An 18,806-nucleotide genomic window follows, 5' to 3' on the forward strand; every position below is an offset into this window, starting at 1 on the left:
TCTCTTCCCCCCAGTGTTTGTCTCTCTTCTCCCCAGTTTCTCTCTCTCTCCCCAGTGTTTCTCTGTCTCTCTCTGTTTATCCCTCCAGTGTTTCTCTCTCTCTCTCGCCCCAGTGTTTCTCTCCCTCTCTCCCCCCAGTGTTTCTCTCTCTCTCTCCCCTCAGTGTTTCAGTCTCTCTCTCCCCCCAGTGTTTCCCTCTCTCTCCCCCCAGTGTTTCTCTCCCTCTCTCCCCCCTGTTTTTCTCTGTTTCTTTCCCGCCAGTGTTTCTCTCTCCCCCCAGATTTTCTCTCTCATCCCCTCAGTGTTTCTCTCTCTTCCCCCCAGGGTTTCTCGCTCTACCCCACAGTGTTTCTCTCTCTTCCCCCCAGTGTTTCTCTCTCTTCCCCCCAGTGTTTATCTCTCAACCCCCGCAGTGTTTCTCTCTCTCTCGCAACCCAGTGTTTCTCTCTCTCTCTCCCACCAGTGTTTCTCTCCCTCTCTCCCTCCAGTGTTTCTCTCTCTCTCTCCCCCCAGTGTTTCTCTCCCTCTCTCTCCCCAGTGTTTCTCTCTCTCTCTCACCAGTGTTTCTCTCCCTCTCTCCCTCCAGTGTTTCTCTCTCTCTCCCCCCAGTGTTTCTCTCCATCTCTCCCACCAGTGTTTCTCTCTCTCTCTCCCCTTAGTGTTTCAGTCTCTCTCTCCCCCCAGTGTTTCCCTCTCTCTCCCCCCAGTGTTTCTCTCCCTCTCTCCCCCCTGTTTTTCTCTGTTTCTTTCCCGCCAGTGTTTCTTTCTCTCCCCAGATTTTCTCTCTCTTCCCCTCAGTGTTTCTCTCTCTTCCCCCCAGGGTTTCTCGCTCTACCCCACAGTGTTTCTCTCTCTTCCCTCCAGTGTTTCTCTCTCTTCCCCCCCAGTGTTTATCTCTCACCCCCCGCAGTGTTTCTCTCTCTCTCGCAACCCAGTGTTTCTCTCTCTCTCTCCCACCCGTGTTTCTCTCACCTCTCCCCCCAGTGTTTCTCTCACCCTGTTCCCCCAGTGTTTCTCTCACCCTCTCCCCCCAGTGTTGCTCTCACCCTCTCCCCCAGTGTTTCTCTCACTCTCTCCCCCCAGTGTTTCTCTCTCTCTCCCCCCAAGTGTTTCTCTCTCACTCCCCCACCAAGTGTTTCTCTCTCTCTTCCCCCCAGTGTTTTTCTCTCTTCCCCCCAGTGTTTCTCTCTCTTCCTCCCAGTGTTTCTCTCTCGTCCCACCAGTGTTTCTCTCTCTTCCCCCCAGGGTTTCTCGCTCTTCCCCACACTGTTTCTCTCTCTCTCTCCAGTGTTTCTCTCTCTTCCCCGCAGTGATTCTCTCTCTTCCCCCCAGTGTTTGTCTCTCTTCTCCCCAGTTTCTCTCTCTCTCTCCCCAGTGTTTCTCTGTCTCTCTCTGTCTCTCCCCCCAGTGTTTCTCTCTCTCTCTCCCCCCAGTGTTTCTCTCTCTCTCTCCCCCCAGTGTTTCTCTCCCTCTCCCCCCAGTGATTCTCTCTCTCTCTCTCCCCCCAGTGTTTCTATCTGTCTTTCCCCCCAGTGTTTCTCTCTCTCCCCAGTGTTTCTCTATATCTCCCCCCAGTGTTTCTCTATCTCTCCCCCCTCAGTGTTTCAGTCTCTCTCTCCCCCCAGTGTTTCCCTCTCTCTCCCCCCAGTGTTTCTCTCCCTCTCTCTCCCCTGTTTTTCTCTGTTTCTTTCCCACCAGTGTTCCTCTCTCTCCGCAGTGTTTCTCTCTCTCCCCCCAGTGTTTCTCTCCCTCTCTCCCTCCAGTGTTTCTCTCTCTCTCTCCCCCCAGTGTTTCTCTCCCTCTCTCCCCCCAGTGTTTCTCTCTCTCTCTCCCCTCAGTGTTTCAGTCTCTCTCTCCCCCCAGTGCTCCCCTCTCTCTCCCCCCAGTGTTTCTCTCCCTCTCTCCCCCCTGTTTTTCTCTGTTTCTTTCCCGCCAGTGTTTCTCTCTCTCCCCAGATGTTCTCTCTCTTCCCCTCAGTGTTTCTCTCTCTTCCCCCCAGGGTTTCTCGCTCAACCCCACAGTGTTTCTCTCTCTTCCCTCCAGTGTTTCTCTCTCTTCCCCCCAGTGTTTATCTCTCACCCCCCGCAGTGTTTCTCTCTCTCTCGCAACCCAGTGTTTCTCTCTCTCTCTCCCACCCGTGTTTCTCTCACCTCTCCCCCCAGTGTTTCTCTCACCCTCTTCCCCCAGTGTTTCTCTCACCCTCTCCCCCCAGTGTTGCTCTCACCCTCTCCCCCAGTGTTTCTCTCACTCTCTCCCCCCAGTGTTTCTCTCTCTCTCCCCCCAAGTGTTTCTCTTTCACTCCCCCACCAAGTGTTTCTCTCTCTCTTCCCCCCAGTGTTTTTCTCTCTTCCCCCCAGTGTTTCTCTCTCTTCCTCCCAGTGTTTCTCTCTCTACCCCCGAGGGTTTCTCGCTCTTCCCCACACTGTTTCTCTCTCTCTCTCCAGTGTTTCTCTCTCTTCCCCGCAGTGCTTCTCTCTCTCTCCCCCCAGTGTTTCTCTCTCACTCTCCCCCCAGTGTTTCTCTCCCTCTCCCCCCAGTGATTCTCTCTCTCTCTCTCCCCCCAGTGTTTCTATCTGTCTTTCCCCCCAGTGTTTCTCTCTCTCCCCAGTGTTTCACTCTATCTCCCCCCAGTGTTTCTCTCTCTCTCCCCCCTCAGTGTTTCAGTCTCTCTCTCCCCCCAGTGTTTCCCTCTCTCTCCCCCCAGTGTTTCTCTCCCTCTCTCCCCCCTGTTTTCCTCTGTTTCTTTCCCACCAGTGTTCCTCTCTCTCCGCAGTGTTTCTCTCTCTCCCCCCAGTGTTTCTCTCCCTCTCTCCTCCCAGTGTTTCTCTCTCTCTCTCCCCCCAGTGTTTCTCTCCCTCTCCCCCCAGTGATTCTCTCTCTCTCTCTCCCCCCAGTGTTTCTATCTCTCTTTCCCCCCAGTGTTTCTCTCTCTCCCCAGTGTTTCTCTCTATCTCCCCCCAGTGTTTCTCTCTCTCTCCCCCCTCAGTGTTTCAGTCTCTCTCTCCCCCCAGTGTTTCCCTCTCTCTCCCCCCAGTGTTTCTCTCCCTCTCTCCCCCCTGTTTTTCTCTGTTTCTTTCCCACCAGTGTTCCTCTCTCTCCGCAGTGTTTCTCTCTCTCCCCCCAGTGTTTCTCTCCCTCTCTCCCTCCAGTGTTTCTCTCTCTCTCCCCCCAGTGTTTCTCTCCCTCTCTCCCCCCAGTGTTTCTCTCTCTCTCTCCCCTCAGTGTTTCAGTCTCTCTCTCCCCCCAGTGTTTCCCTCTCTCTCCCCCCAGTGTTTCTCTCCCTCTCTCCCCCCTGTTTTTCTCTGTTTCTTTCCCGCCAGTGTTTCTCTCTCTCCCCAGATTTTCCCTCTCTTCCCCTCAGTGTTTCTCTCTCTTCCCCCCAGGGTTTCTCGCTCTACCCCACAGTGTTTCTCTCTCTTCCCTCCAGTGTTTCTCTCCCTTCCCCCCAGTGTTTATCTCTCACCCCCCGCAGTGTTTCTCTCTCTCTCGCAACCCAGTGTTTCTCTCTCTCTCTCCCACCCGTGTTTCTCTCACCTCTCCCCCCAGTATTTCTCTCACCCTCTTCCCCCAGTGTTTATCTCACCCTCTCCCCCCAGTGTTGCTCTCACCCTCTCCCCCAGTGTTTCTCGCACTCTCTCCCCCCAGTGTTTCTCTCACTCTCCCCCCAAGTGTTTCTCTCTCACTCCCCCACCAAGTGTTTCTCTCTCTCTCTTCCCCCCAGTGTTTTTCTCTCTTCCCCCCAGTGTTTCTCTCTCTTCCCCCCAGGGTTTCTCGCTCTTCCCCACACTGTTTCTCTCTCTTCCCCCCAGTGTTTCTCTCTCTTCCCCGCAGTGATTCTCTCTCTTCCCCCCAGTGTTTGTCTCTCTTCTCCCCAGTGTTTCTCTGTCTCTCTCTGTCTCTCCCCCCAGTGTTTCTCTCTCTCTCTCCCCCCAGTGTTTCTCTCTCTCTCTCCCCCCAGTGTTTCTCTCCCTCTCCCCCCAGTGTTTCTCTCTCTCTCTCTCCCCCCCCAGTGTTTCTCTCTCTCTTTCCCCCCAGTGTTTCTCTCTCTCCCCAGTGTTTCTCTCTATCTCCCCCCAGTGTTTCTCTCTCTCTCTCTTCCCTCAGTGTTTCAGTCTCTCTCTCCCCCCAGTGTTTCCCTCTCTCTCCCCCCAGTGTTTCTCTCCCTCTCTCCCCCCTGTTTTTCTCTGTTTCTTTCCCACCAGTGTTCCTCTCTCTCCGCAGTGTTTCTCTCTCTCCCCCCAGTGTTTCTCTCCCTCTCTCCCTCCAGTGTTTCTCTCTCTCTCTCGCCCCAGTGTTTCTCTCCCTCTCTCCCCCCGTGTTTTTCTCTCTCTCTCCCCTCAGTGTTTCAGTCTCTCTCTCCCCCCAGTGTTTCCCTCTCTCTCCCCCCAGTGTTTCTCTCCCTCTCTCCCCCCTGTTTTTCTCTGTTTCTTTCCCGCCAGTGTTTCTCTCTCTCCCCAGATTTTCTCTCTCTTCCCCTCAGTGTTTCTCTCTCTTCCCCCCAGGGTTTCTCGCTCTACCCCACAGTGTTTCTCTCTCTTCCCTCCAGTGTTTCTCTCTCTTCCCCCCAGTGATTCTCTCTCTTCCCCCCAGTGTTTGTCTCTCTTCTCCCCAGTTTCTCTCTCTCTCCCCAGTGTTTCTCTGTCTCTCTCTGTTTATCCCTCCAGTGTTTCTCTCTCTCTCTCGCCCCAGTGTTTCTCTCCCTCTCTCCCCCCAGTGTTTCTCTCTCTCTCTCCCCTCAGTGTTTCAGTCTCTCTCTCCCCCCAGTGTTTCCCTCTCTCTCCCCCCAGTGTTTCTCTCCCTCTCTCCCCCCTGTTTTTCTCTGTTTCTTTCCCGCCAGTGTTTCTCTCTCCCCCCAGATTTTCTCTCTCATCCCCTCAGTGTTTCTCTCTCTTCCCCCCAGGGTTTCTCGCTCTACCCCACAGTGTTTCTCTCTCTTCCCCCCAGTGTTTCTCTCTCTTCCCCCCAGTGTTTATCTCTCAACCCCCGCAGTGTTTCTCTCTCTCTCGCAACCCAGTGTTTCTCTCTCTCTCTCCCACCAGTGTTTCTCTCCCTCTCTCCCTCCAGTGTTTCTCTCTCTCTCTCCCCCCAGTGTTTCTCTCCCTCTCTCTCCCCAGTGTTTCTCTCTCTCTCTCACCAGTGTTTCTCTCCCTCTCTCCCTCCAGTGTTTCTCTCTCTCTCCCCCCAGTGTTTCTCTCCATCTCTCCCACCAGTGTTTCTCTCTCTCTCTCCCCTTAGTGTTTCAGTCTCTCTCTCCCCCCAGTGTTTCCCTCTCTCTCCCCCCAGTGTTTCTCTCCCTCTCTCCCCCCTGTTTTTCTCTGTTTCTTTCCCGCCAGTGTTTCTTTCTCTCCCCAGATTTTCTCTCTCTTCCCCTCAGTGTTTCTCTCTCTTCCCCCCAGGGTTTCTCGCTCTACCCCACAGTGTTTCTCTCTCTTCCCTCCAGTGTTTCTCTCTCTTCCCCCCCAGTGTTTATCTCTCACCCCCCGCAGTGTTTCTCTCTCTCTCGCAACCCAGTGTTTCTCTCTCTCTCTCCCACCCGTGTTTCTCTCACCTCTCCCCCCAGTGTTTCTCTCACCCTGTTCCCCCAGTGTTTCTCTCACCCTCTCCCCCCAGTGTTGCTCTCACCCTCTCCCCCAGTGTTTCTCTCACTCTCTCCCCCCAGTGTTTCTCTCTCTCTCCCCCCAAGTGTTTCTCTCTCACTCCCCCACCAAGTGTTTCTCTCTCTCTTCCCCCCAGTGTTTTTCTCTCTTCCCCCCAGTGTTTCTCTCTCTTCCTCCCAGTGTTTCTCTCTCGTCCCACCAGTGTTTCTCTCTCTTCCCCCCAGGGTTTCTCGCTCTTCCCCACACTGTTTCTCTCTCTCTCTCCAGTGTTTCTCTCTCTTCCCCGCAGTGATTCTCTCTCTTCCCCCCAGTGTTTGTCTCTCTTCTCCCCAGTTTCTCTCTCTCTCTCCCCAGTGTTTCTCTGTCTCTCTCTGTCTCTCCCCCCAGTGTTTCTCTCTCTCTCTCCCCCCAGTGTTTCTCTCTCTCTCTCCCCCCAGTGTTTCTCTCCCTCTCCCCCCAGTGATTCTCTCTCTCTCTCTCCCCCCAGTGTTTCTATCTGTCTTTCCCCCCAGTGTTTCTCTCTCTCCCCAGTGTTTCTCTATATCTCCCCCCAGTGTTTCTCTATCTCTCCCCCCTCAGTGTTTCAGTCTCTCTCTCCCCCCAGTGTTTCCCTCTCTCTCCCCCCAGTGTTTCTCTCCCTCTCTCTCCCCTGTTTTTCTCTGTTTCTTTCCCACCAGTGTTCCTCTCTCTCCGCAGTGTTTCTCTCTCTCCCCCCAGTGTTTCTCTCCCTCTCTCCCTCCAGTGTTTCTCTCTCTCTCTCCCCCCAGTGTTTCTCTCCCTCTCTCCCCCCAGTGTTTCTCTCTCTCTCTCCCCTCAGTGTTTCAGTCTCTCTCTCCCCCCAGTGCTCCCCTCTCTCTCCCCCCAGTGTTTCTCTCCCTCTCTCCCCCCTGTTTTTCTCTGTTTCTTTCCCGCCAGTGTTTCTCTCTCTCCCCAGATGTTCTCTCTCTTCCCCTCAGTGTTTCTCTCTCTTCCCCCCAGGGTTTCTCGCTCTACCCCACAGTGTTTCTCTCTCTTCCCTCCAGTGTTTCTCTCTCTTCCCCCCAGTGTTTATCTCTCACCCCCCGCAGTGTTTCTCTCTCTCTCGCAACCCAGTGTTTCTCTCTCTCTCTCCCACCCGTGTTTCTCTCACCTCTCCCCCCAGTATTTCTCTCACCCTCTTCCCCCAGTGTTTATCTCACCCTCTCCCCCCAGTGTTGCTCTCACCCTCTCCCCAAGTGTTTCTCTCTCACTCCCCCACCAAGTGTTTCTCTCTCTCTCTTCCCCCCAGTGTTTTTCTCTCTTCCCCCCAGTGTTTCTCTCTCTTCCTCCCAGTATTTCTCTCTCGTCCCCCCAGTATTTCTCGCTCTGCCCCCCAGGGTTTCTCGCTCTTCCCCACACTGTTTCTCTCTCTTCCCCCCAGTGTTTCTCTCTCTTCCCCGCAGTGATTCTCTCTCTTCCCCCCAGTGTTTGTCTCTCTTCTCCCCAGTGTTTCTCTGTCTCTCTCTGTCTCTCCCCCCAGTGTTTCTCTCTCTGTCTCTCCCCAGTGTTTCTCTCCCTCTCCCCCCAGTGTTTCTCTCTCTCTCTCTCCCCCCAGTGTTTCTCTCCCTCTCTCCCTCCAGTGTTTCTCTCTCTCTCTCGCCCCAGTGTTTCTCTCCCTCTCTCCCCACAGTGTTTCTCTCTCTCTCTCCCCTCAGTGTTTCAGTCTCTCTCTCCCCCCAGTGTTTCCCTCTCTCTCCCCCCAGTGTTTCTCTCCCTCTCTCCCCCCTGTTTTTCTCTGTTTCTTTCCCGCCAGTGTTTCTCTCTCTCCCCAGATTTTCTCTCTCTTCCCCTCAGTGTTTCTCTCTCTTCCCCCCAGGGTTTCTCGCTCGACCCCACAGTGTTTCTCTCTCTTCCCTCCAGTGTTTCTCTCTCTTCCCCCCAGTGATTCTCTCTCTTCCCCCCAGTGTTTGTCTCTCTTCTCCCCAGTTTCTCTCTCTCTCCCCAGTGTTTCTCTGTCTCTCTCTGTCTCTCCCCCCAGTGTTTCTCTCCCTCTCTCCCCCCAGTGTTTCTCTCTCTCTCTCCCCCCAGTGTTTCTCTCCCTCTGTCCCCCAGTGTTTCTCTCTCTCTCTCCCCTCAGTGTTTCAGTCTCTCTCCCCCCAGTGTTCCCCTCTCTCTCCCCCCAGTGTTTCTCTCCCTCTCCCCCCAGTCTCTCTCTCTCCCCCCAGTGTTTCTCTCTCTATTTCCCCCCGATGTTTATCTCTCTCTCCCCAGTGTTTCTCTCCCTCTCTCCCCCCCAGTGTTTCTCTCCCTCTCTCCCTCCAGTGTTTCTCTCTCTCTCCCCCCAGTGTTTCTCTCCCTCTCTCCCGCCAGTGTTTCTCTCTCTCTCTCTCCCCTCAGTGTTTCACTCTCTCTCTCCCCCCAGTGTTTCTCTCTCTCTCCCCCTAGTGTTTCTCTCCCTCTCTCCCCCCTGTTTTTCTCTGTGTCTTTCCCGCCAGTGTTTCTCTCTCTCTCCCCAGTGTTTCTCTCTCTCTCCCCCCAGTGTTTCTCTCTCTCTTTCCCCCCAGTGTTTCTCTCTATCTCTCCCCAGTGTTTCTCTGTCTCTACCCTCAGTGTTTCTCTCTCTCTCCCTCTAGTGTTTCTCTCTCTCTCTCCCCCCAGTGTTTCTCTCTCTCTCTCCCCGCAGTGTTTCTCTCTCTCTCTCCCCGCAGTGTTTCTCTTCTCTCGCTCCCCCCAGTGTTTCTCTCTCTCTCCCCTCAGAGTTTCTCTCACTCTCTCCCCCCAGTGTTTCTCTCACCCTCTACCCCCAGTGTTTCCCTCACCCTCTCCCCCCAGTGTTTCTCTCACCCTCACCCCCCAGTGTTTCTCTCACTCTCTTCCCCCAGTGTTTCTCTCTCTCTCCCCCCAGTGTTTCTCTCTCTCTCTCTCTCCCCAGAGTTTCTCTCACTCTCTCCCCCCAGTGTTTCTCTGACCCCCTCCCCCCAGTGTTTCTCTCACCCTCTCCGCCCAATGTGTCTCTCACCCTCTCCCCCAGTGTTTCTCTCACCCTCTCCCCCCAGTGTTTCTCTCACCCTCTCCCCCCAGTGTTTCTCTCACCCTGTCTCCCAGTGTTTCTCTCACTCTCTCTCCCCAGTGTTCATCTCTCTCCCACCTGTCTTTATCTCTCTCCCCCGCAGTGTTTTTCTCTCTCTCTCTCTCACCCCAATGTTTCTCTCTCTCTCTCCCCAGTGTTTCTCTCTCTCTCCCCCCAGTGTTTCTCTCACTCTCTCTCCCCAGTGTTTATCTCTCTCCCCCCTGTGTTTATCTCTCTCCCCTGCAGTGTTTTTCTCTCTCTCTCTCACCCCAGTGTTTCTCTCTCTCTCTATCCCCAGTGTTTCTCTCTCTCCCCCCAGTGTTTCTTTCTCTCTCTCCCCCCAGTGTTTCTCTCTCTCTCTTCCCCCAGTGTTTCTCTCTCTCTCTCCCCCCAGTGTTTTTCTCCCTCACTCTCTTCCCCCCAGTGTTTCTCTCTCTTCCCCCCAGTGTTTCTCTCTCTTGCCCCAGTGTTTCTCCCTCTTCCCCCCAGTATTTCTCTCTCTTCCCCCCAGTGTTTCTCTCTCTTCCCCCCATTGTTTCTCTCTCTTCCACCTAGTGTTTCTCTCCCTTCCCCCCTGTGTTTATCTCTCTTCCCCCCAGTGTTTCTCAATCTTCCTCCCAGTGTTTCACTCTATTCCCCCCAGTGTTTCTCTCTATTACCCCCAGTGTTTCTCTCTCTCCCCCCAGTGTTTCTCTCTCTTCCCCCCAGGGTTTCTCTCTCTCTCTCCCCCCAGTGTTTCTCTCTCTCTCTCCACCCAGTCTTTCTCTCTCTCTCCCCCAGTGATTCTCTCTCTCTCTCACCCCAGTGTTTCTCTCTCTCTCCCCCCAGTGTTTCACTCTCTCTCCCCCCCTGTTTCTTTCTCTCTCTCCCCCCAGTGTTTCTCTCTCTCTCTCTTCCCCCAGTGTTTCTCGCTCTCTCTCCTCCCAGTGTTTTTCTCCCTCACTCTCTTCCACCCAGTGTTTCTCTCTCTTCCCCCCAGTGTTTCTCTCTCTTGCCCCAGTGTTTCTCCCTCTTCCCCCCAGTATTTCTCTCTCTTCCCCCCAGTGTTTCTCTCTCTTCCCCCCATTGTTTCTCTCTCTTCCACCTAGTGTTTCTCTCTCTTCCCCCCTGTTTTTCTCTCTCTTCCCCCCAGTGTTTCTCAATCTTCCTCCCAGTGTTTCACTCTATTCCCCCCAGTGTTTCTCTCTATTACCCCCAGTGTTTCTCTCTCTCCCCCCAGTGTTTCTCTCTCTTCCCCCCAGGGTTTCTCTCTCTTCCCCCCAGTGTTTCTCCCTCTTCCCCCCAGTGTTTCTCTCTCTTCCCCCCAGTGTTTCTCTCTCTTCCCCCCATTTTTTGTCTCTCTTCTCCCCAATTTCTCTCTCTCTCTCTCTCCCCAGTGTTTCTCTGTCTCTCTCTGTCTCTGCCCAAGTGTTTCTCTGTCTCTCTCCCCCCAGTGTTTCTCTCTCTCTCTCCACCCAGTGTTTCTCTCTCTCTCCCCCAGTGATTCTCTCTCTCTCTCTCACCCCAGTGTTTCTCTCTCTCTCCCCCCAGTGTTTCACTCTCTCTCCCCCCAGTGTTTCTTTCTCTCTCTCCCCCCAGTGTTTCTCTCTCTCTCTTCCCCCAGTGTTTCTCTCTCTCTGTCTCTCCCCCCAGTGTTTTCTGCCTCACTCTCTTCCCCCCAGTGTTTCTGTCTCTTCCCCCCAGTGTTTCTCGCTCTTCCACCGAGTGTTTCTATCTCTTCCCCCCTGTGTTTCTCTCTCTCTCTCCCTCCAGTGTTTATCTCTCTCTCTCCCGCAAGTGTTTCTCTCTCTCTCTCCACCCAGTGTTTCTCTCTCTCTCCCCCAGTGATTCTCTCTCTCTCTCTCCCACCCCAGTGTTTCTCTCTCTCTCTCCCCAGTGTTTCTCTCTCTCTCTCCCCCCAAGTGTTTCTCTCTCACTCCCCCCCCCCCCAAGTGTTTCTCTCTCTCTCTTCCCCCAGTGTTTTTCTCTCTTCCCCCCAGTGTTTCTCTCTCTTCCTCCCAGTGTTTCACTCCCTTCCCCCCAGTGTTTCTCTCACTTCCCCACATTGTTTCTCTATCTTCCCCCCAGTGTTTCTCTCTCTTCCCCACAGTGTTTCTCTCTCTTCCCCCCAGTGTTTCTCTCTCTTCCCCCCAGTGTTTCTCTCTCTTCCCCCCAGTGTTTGTCTCTCTTCTCCCCAGTTTCTCTCTCTCTCTCTCCCCAGTGTTTCTCTGTCTCTCTCTGTCTCTCCCCCCAGTGTTTCTCTCTCTCTCTCCCCCCAGTGTTTCTCTCTCTCTCACCCCCAGTGTTTCTCTCCCTCTCCCCCAGTGTTTCTCTCTCTCTCTCTCCCCCCAGTGTTTCTCTCTCTCTTTCCCCCCAGTGTTTAGAATATAAAAACAAGGAGGTATTGCTGCAGTTATATAAGGTATTGGTGAGACCGCACCTGGAATACTGCATACAGTTTTGGTCTCCATACTTAAGAAAAGACATACTTGCTCTCGAGGCAGTACAAAGAAGGTTCACTCGGTTAATCCCGGGGATGAGGGGGCGGACATATGAGGAGAGGTTGAGTAGATTGGGACTCTACTCATTGGAGTTCAGAAGAATGAGAGGCGATCTTATTGAAACATATAAGATTGTGAAGGGTCTTGATCGGGTGGATGCAGTAAGGATGTTCCCAAAGATGGGTGAAACTAGAACTAGGGGGCATAATCTTAGAATAAGGGGCTGCTCTTTCAAAACTGAGATGAGGAGAAACTTCTTCACTCAGAGGGTGGTAGGTCTGTGGAATTTGCTGCCCCAGGAAGCTGTGGAAGCTACATCATTAGATAAATTTAAAACAGAAATAGACAGTTTCCTAGAAGTAAAGGGAATTAGGGGTTATGGGGAGCGGGCAGGAAATTGGACATGAAGCTGAGTTCGGATCGGTCAATGCCCTGTGGGTGGCGGAGAGGGCCCAGGGGCTATGTGGCCGGGTCCTGCTCCGACTTCTTGTGTTCTTTAGATTTGTGGTTGGGATCAGATCAGCCATGATCTTATTGAATGGCGGAGCAGGCTCGAGGGGCCGATTGGCCTACTCCTGCTCCAATTTCTTATGTTCTTATGTTCTTATGTTTCTCTCTCTCCCCAGTGTTTCTCTCTCTCTCCCCCCAGTGTTCATCTCTCCCCCCAGTGTTTATCTCTCTCCCCCCAGTGTTTATCTCTCACCCCCGCAGTGTTTCTCTCTCTCGCAACCCAGTGTTTCTCTCTCTCTCTCCCACCAGTGTTTCTCTTTCTCTTCCCCCAGTGTTTCTCTCAGCCTCTCCATCCAGTGTTGCTCTCACCCTCTCCCCCAGTGTTTCTCGCACTCTCTCCCCCCAGTGTTTCTCTCTCTCTCACCCCAAGTGTTTCTCTCTCACTTCCCCACCAAGTGTTTCTCTCTCTCTCTTCCACACAGTGTTTTTCTCTCTTCCCCCCAGTGTTTCTCTCTCTTCCTCCCAGTGTTTCACTCCCATCCCCCCAGTGTTTCTCTCTCTTCCCCCCATTCTTTCTCTCTCTTACCCCCAGTGTTTCTCTCTCTTCCTCCCAGGGTTTCTCGCTCTTCCCCACACTGTTTCTCTCTCTTCCCCCCAGTGTTTCTCTCTCTTCCCAGCAGTGTTTCTCTCTCTTCCCCCCAGTGTTTGTCTCTCTTCTCCCCAGTTTCTCTCTCTCTCTCTCCCCCCAGTGATTCTCTGTCTCTCTCTCTGTCTCTCCCCCAGTGTTTCTCTCTCTCTCTCCCCCCAGTGTTTCTCTCTCTCTCTCCCCCCAGTGTTTCTCTCCCTCTCCCCCCAGTGTTTCTCTCTCTCTCTCCCCCCCCCCAGTGTTTCTCTCTCTCTTTCCCCCCAGTGCTTCTCTCTCTCCCCAGTGTTTCTCTCTCTCTCCCCCCAGTGTTTCTCTCCCTCTCTCATCCAGTGTTTCTCTCTCTCTCTCCCCCCAGTGTTTCTCTCCCTCTCTCTCTCCCAGTGTTTCTCTCTCTCTCTCCCCAGTGTTTCTCTCCCTCTCTCCCTCCAGTGTTTCTCTCTCTCTCCCCCCAGTGTTTCTCTCCCTCTCTCCCCCCAGTGTTTCTCTCTCTCTCTCCCCTCAGTGTTTCAGTCTCTCTCTCCCCCCAGTGTTTCCCTCTCTCTCCCCCCAGTGTCTCTCTCTCTCTCTCCCCCCAGTGTTTCTCTCCCTCTCTCTCCCCTGTTTTTCTCTGTTTCTTTCCCGCCAGTGTTTCTGTCTCTCCCCAGATTTTCTCTCTCTTCCCCTCAGTGTTTCTCTCTCTTCCCCCCAGGGTTTCTCGCTCTACCCCACAGTGTTTCTCTCTCTTCCCCCCAGTGTTTCTCTCTCTTCCCCACAGTGTTTATCTCTCACCCCCCGCAGTGATTCTCTCTCTCTCGCAAACCAGTGTTTATCTCTCTCTCTCCCACCAGTGTTTCTCTCCCTCTCTCCCTCCAGTGTTTCTCTCTCTCTCTCCCCCCAGTGTTTCTCTCCCTCTCTCTCCCCAGTGTTTCTCTCTCTCTCTCCCCAGTGTTTCTCTCCCTCTCTCCCTCCAGTGTTTCTCTCTCTCTCCCCCCAGTGTTTCTCTCCATCTCTCCCCCCAGTGTTTCTCTCTCTCTCTCCCCTCAGTGTTTCAGTCTCTCTCTCCCCTCAGTGTTTCCCTCTCTCTCCCCCCAGTGTCTCTCTCTCTCTCTCCCCCCAGTGTTTCTCTCCCTCTCTCCCCCCTGTGTTTCTCTCTCTCTCTCCCCCCAGTGTTTCTCTCCCTCTCTCTCCCCCCAGTGTTTCTCCCTCTCTTTCCCCCAGTGTTTCTCTCTCTCCCCAGTGTTTCTCTCTATCTCCCCCCAGTGTTTCTCTCCCTCTCTCTCCCCCCAGTGTTTCTCTCTCTTATCCCCAGTTTCTCTCTCTCTCTCTCTCTCTCCCCAGTGTTTCTCTGTCTCTCTCTGTCTCTCCCCCCAGTGTTTCTCTCTGTCTCTCCCCCCAGTGTTTCTCTCTATCTCCCCCCAGTGTCTCTCTCTCTCTCTCCCCGCAGTGTTTCAGTCTCTCTCTCCCCCCAGTGTTTCCCTCTCTCTCCCCCCAGTGTTTCTCTCCCTCTCTCCCCCCTGTTTTTCTCTGTTTCTTTCCCGCCAGTGTTTCTCTCTCTCCCCAGATTTTCTCTCTCTTCACCTCAGTGTTTCTCTCTCTTCCCCCCAGGGTTTCTCGCTCTACCCCACAGTGTTTCTCTGTCTTCCCTCCAGTGTTTCTCTCTCTTCCCCCCAGTGTTTATCTCTCACCCCCCGCAGTGTTTCTCTCTCTCTCGCAACCCAGTGTTTCTCTCTCTCTCTCCCACCCGTGTTTCTCTCACCTCTCCCCCCAGTATTTCTCTCACCCTCTTCCCCCAGTGTTTCTCTCTCTCTCTCCCCCCAGTGTTTCTCTCTCTCTCCCCCCCCAGTGTTTCTCTCCCTCTCCCCCCAGTGTTTCTCTCTCTCCCCCCAGTGTTTCTCTCCCTCTCTCCCTCCAGTGTTTCTCTCTCTCTCTCCCCCCAGTGTTTCTCTCCCTCTCTCCCCCCAGTGTTTCAGTCTCTCTCTCCCCCGAGTGTTTCCCTCTCTCTCCCCCCAGTGTTTCTCTCTCTTCCACCTAGTGTTTCTCTCTCGTCCCCCCTGTTTTTCTCTCTCTTCCCCCCAGTGTTTCTCAATCTTCCTCCCAGTGTTTCACTCTATTCCCCCCAGTGTTTCTCTCTATTACCCCCAGTGTTTCTCACTCTCCCCCCAGTGTTTCTCTCTCTTCCCCCCAGGGTTTCTCTCTCTTCCCCCCAGTGTTTCTCCCTCTTCCCCCCAGTGTTTCTCTCTCTTCCCCCCAGTGTTTCTCTCTCTTCCCCCCATTTTTTGTCTCTCTTCTCCCCAATTTCTCTCTCTCTCTCTCTCCCCAGTGTTTCTCTGTCTCTCTCTGTCTCTGCCCAAGTGTTTCTCTGTGTCTCTCCCCCCAGTGTTTCTCTCTCTCTCTCCACCCAGTGTTTCTCTCTCTCTCCCCCAGTGATTCTCTCTCTCTCTCTCACCCCAGTGTTTCTCTCTCTCTCCCCCCAGTGTTTCACTCTCTCTCCCCCCAGTGTTTCTTTCTCTCTCTCCCCCCAGTGTTTCTCTCTCTCTCTTCCCCCAGTGTTTCTCTCTCTCTGTCTCTCCCCCCAGTGTTTTCTGCCTCACTCTCTTCCCCCCAGTGTTTCTGTCTCTTCCCCCCAGTGTTTCTCGCTCTTCCACCGAGTGTTTCTATCTCTTCCCCCCTGTGTTTCTCTCTCTCTCTCCCTCCAGTGTTTATCTCTCTCTCTCCCGCAAGTGTTTCTCTCTCTCTCTCCACCCAGTGTTTCTCTCTCTCTCTCCCCAGTGTTTCTCTCTCTCTCTCCCCCCAAGTGTTTCTCTCTCACTCCCCCCCCCCCCAAGTGTTTCTCTCTCTCTCTTCCCCCAGTGTTTTTCTCTCTTCCCCCCAGTGTTTCTCTCTCTTCCTCCCAGTGTTTCACTCCCTTCCCCCCAGTGTTTCTCTCACTTCCCCACATTGTTTCTCTATCTTCCCCCCAGTGTTTCTCTCTCTTCCCCACAGTGTTTCTCTCTCTTCCCCCCAGTGTTTCTCTCTCTTCCCCCCAGTGTTTCTCTCTCTTCCCCCCAGTGTTTGTCTCTCTTCTCCCCAGTTTCTCTCTCTCTCTCTCCCCAGTGTTTCTCTGTCTCTCTCTGTCTCTCCCCCCAGTGTTTCTCTCTCTCTCTCCCCCCAGTGTTTCTCTCTCTCTCACCCCCAGTGTTTCTCTCCCTCTCCCCCAGTGTTTCTCTCTCTCTCTCTCCCCCCAGTGTTTCTCTCTCTCTTTCCCCCCAGTGTTTAGAATATAAAAACAAGGAGGTATTGCTGCAGTTATATAAGGTATTGGTGAGACCGCACCTGGAATACTGCATACAGTTTTGGTCTCCATACTTAAGAAAAGACATACTTGCTCTCGAGGCAGTACAAAGAAGGTTCACTCGGTTAATCCCGGGGATGAGGGGGCGGACATATGAGGAGAGGTTGAGTAGATTGGGACTCTACTCATTGGAGTTCAGAAGAATGAGAGGCGATCTTATTGAAACATATAAGATTGTGAAGGGTCTTGATCGGGTGGATGCAGTAAGGATGTTCCCAAAGATGGGTGAAACTAGAACTAGGGGGCATAATCTTAGAATAAGGGGCTGCTCTTTCAAAACTGAGATGAGGAGAAACTTCTTCACTCAGAGGGTGGTAGGTCTGTGGAATTTGCTGCCCCAGGAAGCTGTGGAAGCTACATCATTAGATAAATTTAAAACAGAAATAGACAGTTTCCTAGAAGTAAAGGGAATTAGGGGTTATGGGGAGCGGGCAGGAAATTGGACATGAAGCTGAGTTCGGATCGGTCAATGCCCTGTGGGTGGCGGAGAGGGCCCAGGGGCTATGTGGCCGGGTCCTGCTCCGACTTCTTGTGTTCTTTAGATTTGTGGTTGGGATCAGATCAGCCATGATCTTATTGAATGGCGGAGCAGGCTCGAGGGGCCGATTGGCCTACTCCTGCTCCAATTTCTTATGTTCTTATGTTCTTATGTTTCTCTCTCTCCCCAGTGTTTCTCTCTCTCTCCCCCCAGTGTTCATCTCTCCCCCCAGTGTTTATCTCTCTCCCCCCAGTGTTTATCTCTCACCCCCGCAGTGTTTCTCTCTCTCGCAACCCAGTGTTTCTCTCTCTCTCTCCCACCAGTGTTTCTCTTTCTCTTCCCCCAGTGTTTCTCTCAGCCTCTCCATCCAGTGTTGCTCTCACCCTCTCCCCCAGTGTTTCTCGCACTCTCTCCCCCCAGTGTTTCTCTCTCTCTCACCCCAAGTGTTTCTCTCTCACTTCCCCACCAAGTGTTTCTCTCTCTCTCTTCCACACAGTGTTTTTCTCTCTTCCCCCCAGTGTTTCTCTCTCTTCCTCCCAGTGTTTCACTCCCATCCCCCCAGTGTTTCTCTCTCTTCCCCCCATTCTTTCTCTCTCTTACCCCCAGTGTTTCTCTCTCTTCCTCCCAGGGTTTCTCGCTCTTCCCCACACTGTTTCTCTCTCTTCCCCCCAGTGTTTCTCTCTCTTCCCAGCAGTGTTTCTCTCTCTTCCCCCCAGTGTTTGTCTCTCTTCTCCCCAGTTTCTCTCTCTCTCTCTCCCCCCAGTGATTCTCTGTCTCTCTCTCTGTCTCTCCCCCAGTGTTTCTCTCTCTCTCTCCCCCCAGTGTTTCTCTCTCTCTCTCCCCCCAGTGTTTCTCTGCCTCTCCCCCCAGTGTTTCTCTCTCTCTCTCCCCCCCCCCAGTGTTTCTCTCTCTCTTTCCCCCCAGTGCTTCTCTCTCTCCCCAGTGTTTCTCTCTCTCTCCCCCCAGTGTTTCTCTCCCTCTCTCATCCAGTGTTTCTCTCTCTCTCTCCCCCCAGTGTTTCTCTCCCTCTCTCTCTCCCAGTGTTTCTCTCTCTCTCTCCCCAGTGTTTCTCTCCCTCTCTCCCTCCAGTGTTTCTCTCTCTCTCCCCCCAGTGTTTCTCTCCCTCTCTCCCCCCAGTGTTTCTCTCTCTCTCTCCCCTCAGTGTTTCAGTCTCTCTCTCCCCCCAGTGTTTCCCTCTCTCTCCCCCCAGTGTCTCTCTCTCTCTCTCCCCCCAGTGTTTCTCTCCCTCTCTCTCCCCTGTTTTTCTCTGTTTCTTTCCCGCCAGTGTTTCTGTCTCTCCCCAGATTTTCTCTCTCTTCCCCTCAGTGTTTCTCTCTCTTCCCCCCAGGGTTTCTCGCTCTACCCCACAGTGTTTCTCTCTCTTCCCCCCAGTGTTTCTCTCTCTTCCCCACAGTGTTTATCTCTCACCCCCCGCAGTGATTCTCTCTCTCTCGCAAACCAGTGTTTATCTCTCTCTCTCCCACCAGTGTTTCTCTCCCTCTCTCACTCCAGTGTTTCTCTCTCTCTCTCCCCCCAGTGTTTCTCTCCCTCTCTCTCCCCAGTGTTTCTCTCTCTCTCTCCCCAGTGTTTCTCTCCCTCTCTCCCTCCAGTGTTTCTCTCTCTCTCCCCCCAGTGTTTCTCTCCATCTCTCCCCCCAGTGTTTCTCTCTCTCTCTCCCCTCAGTGTTTCAGTCTCTCTCTCCCCCCAGTGTTTCCCTCTCTCTCCCCCCAGTGTCTCTCTCTCTCTCTCCCCCCAGTGTTTCTCTCCCTCTCTCCCCCCTGTGTTTCTCTCTCTCTCTCCCCCCAGTGTTTCTCTCCCTCTCTCTCCCCCCAGTGTTTCTCCCTCTCTTTCCCCCAGTGTTTCTCTCTCTCCCCAGTGTTTCTCTCTATCTCCCCCCAGTGTTTCTCTCCCTCTCTCTCCCCCCAGTGTTTCTCTCTCTTATCCCCAGTTTCTCTCTCTCTCTCTCTCTCCCCAGTGTTTCTCTCTGTCTCTCCCCCCAGTGTTTCTCTCTATCTCCCCCCAGTGTCTCTCTCTCTCTCTCCCCGCAGTGTTTCAGTCTCTCTCTCCCCCCAGTGTTTCCCTCTCTCTCCCCCCAGTGTTTCTCTCTCTCTCTCCCCTCAGTGTTTCAGTCTCTCTCCCCCCAGTGTTTCCCTCTCTCTCCCCCCAGTGTTTCTCTCTCTTCCCCAAAGTGTTTCTCTCTCTTCCCCCCAGTGTTTCTCTCTCTTCCCCCCAGTGTTTCTCTCTCTTCCCCCCAGTGTTTCTATCTCTTCCCCCCAGGATTTCTCGCTCTTCCCCACAGTGTTTCTCTCTCTTCCCCCCAGGGTTTCTCGCTCTTCCCCACACTGTTTCTCTCTCTCTCTCTCCAGTGTTTCTCTCTCTTCCCCGCAGTGATTCTCTCTCTTCCCCCCAGTGTTTGTCTCTCTTCTCCCCAGTTTCTCTCTCTCTCTCCCCAGTGTTTCTCTGTCTCTCTCTGTCTCTCCCCCCAGTGTTTCTCTCTCTCTCTCCCCCCAGTGTTTCTCTCTCTCTCTCCCCCCAGTGTTTCTCTCCCTCTCCCCCCAGAGATTCTCTCTCTCTCTCTCCCCCTAGTGTTTCTATCTCTCTTTCCCCCCAGTGTTTCTCTGTCTCCCCAGTGTTTCTCTCTATCTCCCCCCAGTGTTTCTCTCTCTCCCCCCAGTGTTTCTCTCCCTCTCTCCCTCCAGTGTTTCTCTCTCTCTCTCCCCCCAGTGTTTCTCTCCCTCTCTCCCCCCAGTGTTTCTCTCTCTCTCTCTCCTCAGTGTTTCAGTCTCTCTCTCCCCCGAGTGTTTCCCTCTCTCTCCC

This window comes from Heptranchias perlo, chromosome 17 (assembly GCF_035084215.1).
Source record: "Heptranchias perlo isolate sHepPer1 chromosome 17, sHepPer1.hap1, whole genome shotgun sequence".
NCBI lineage: Eukaryota > Metazoa > Chordata > Chondrichthyes > Hexanchiformes > Hexanchidae > Heptranchias > Heptranchias perlo.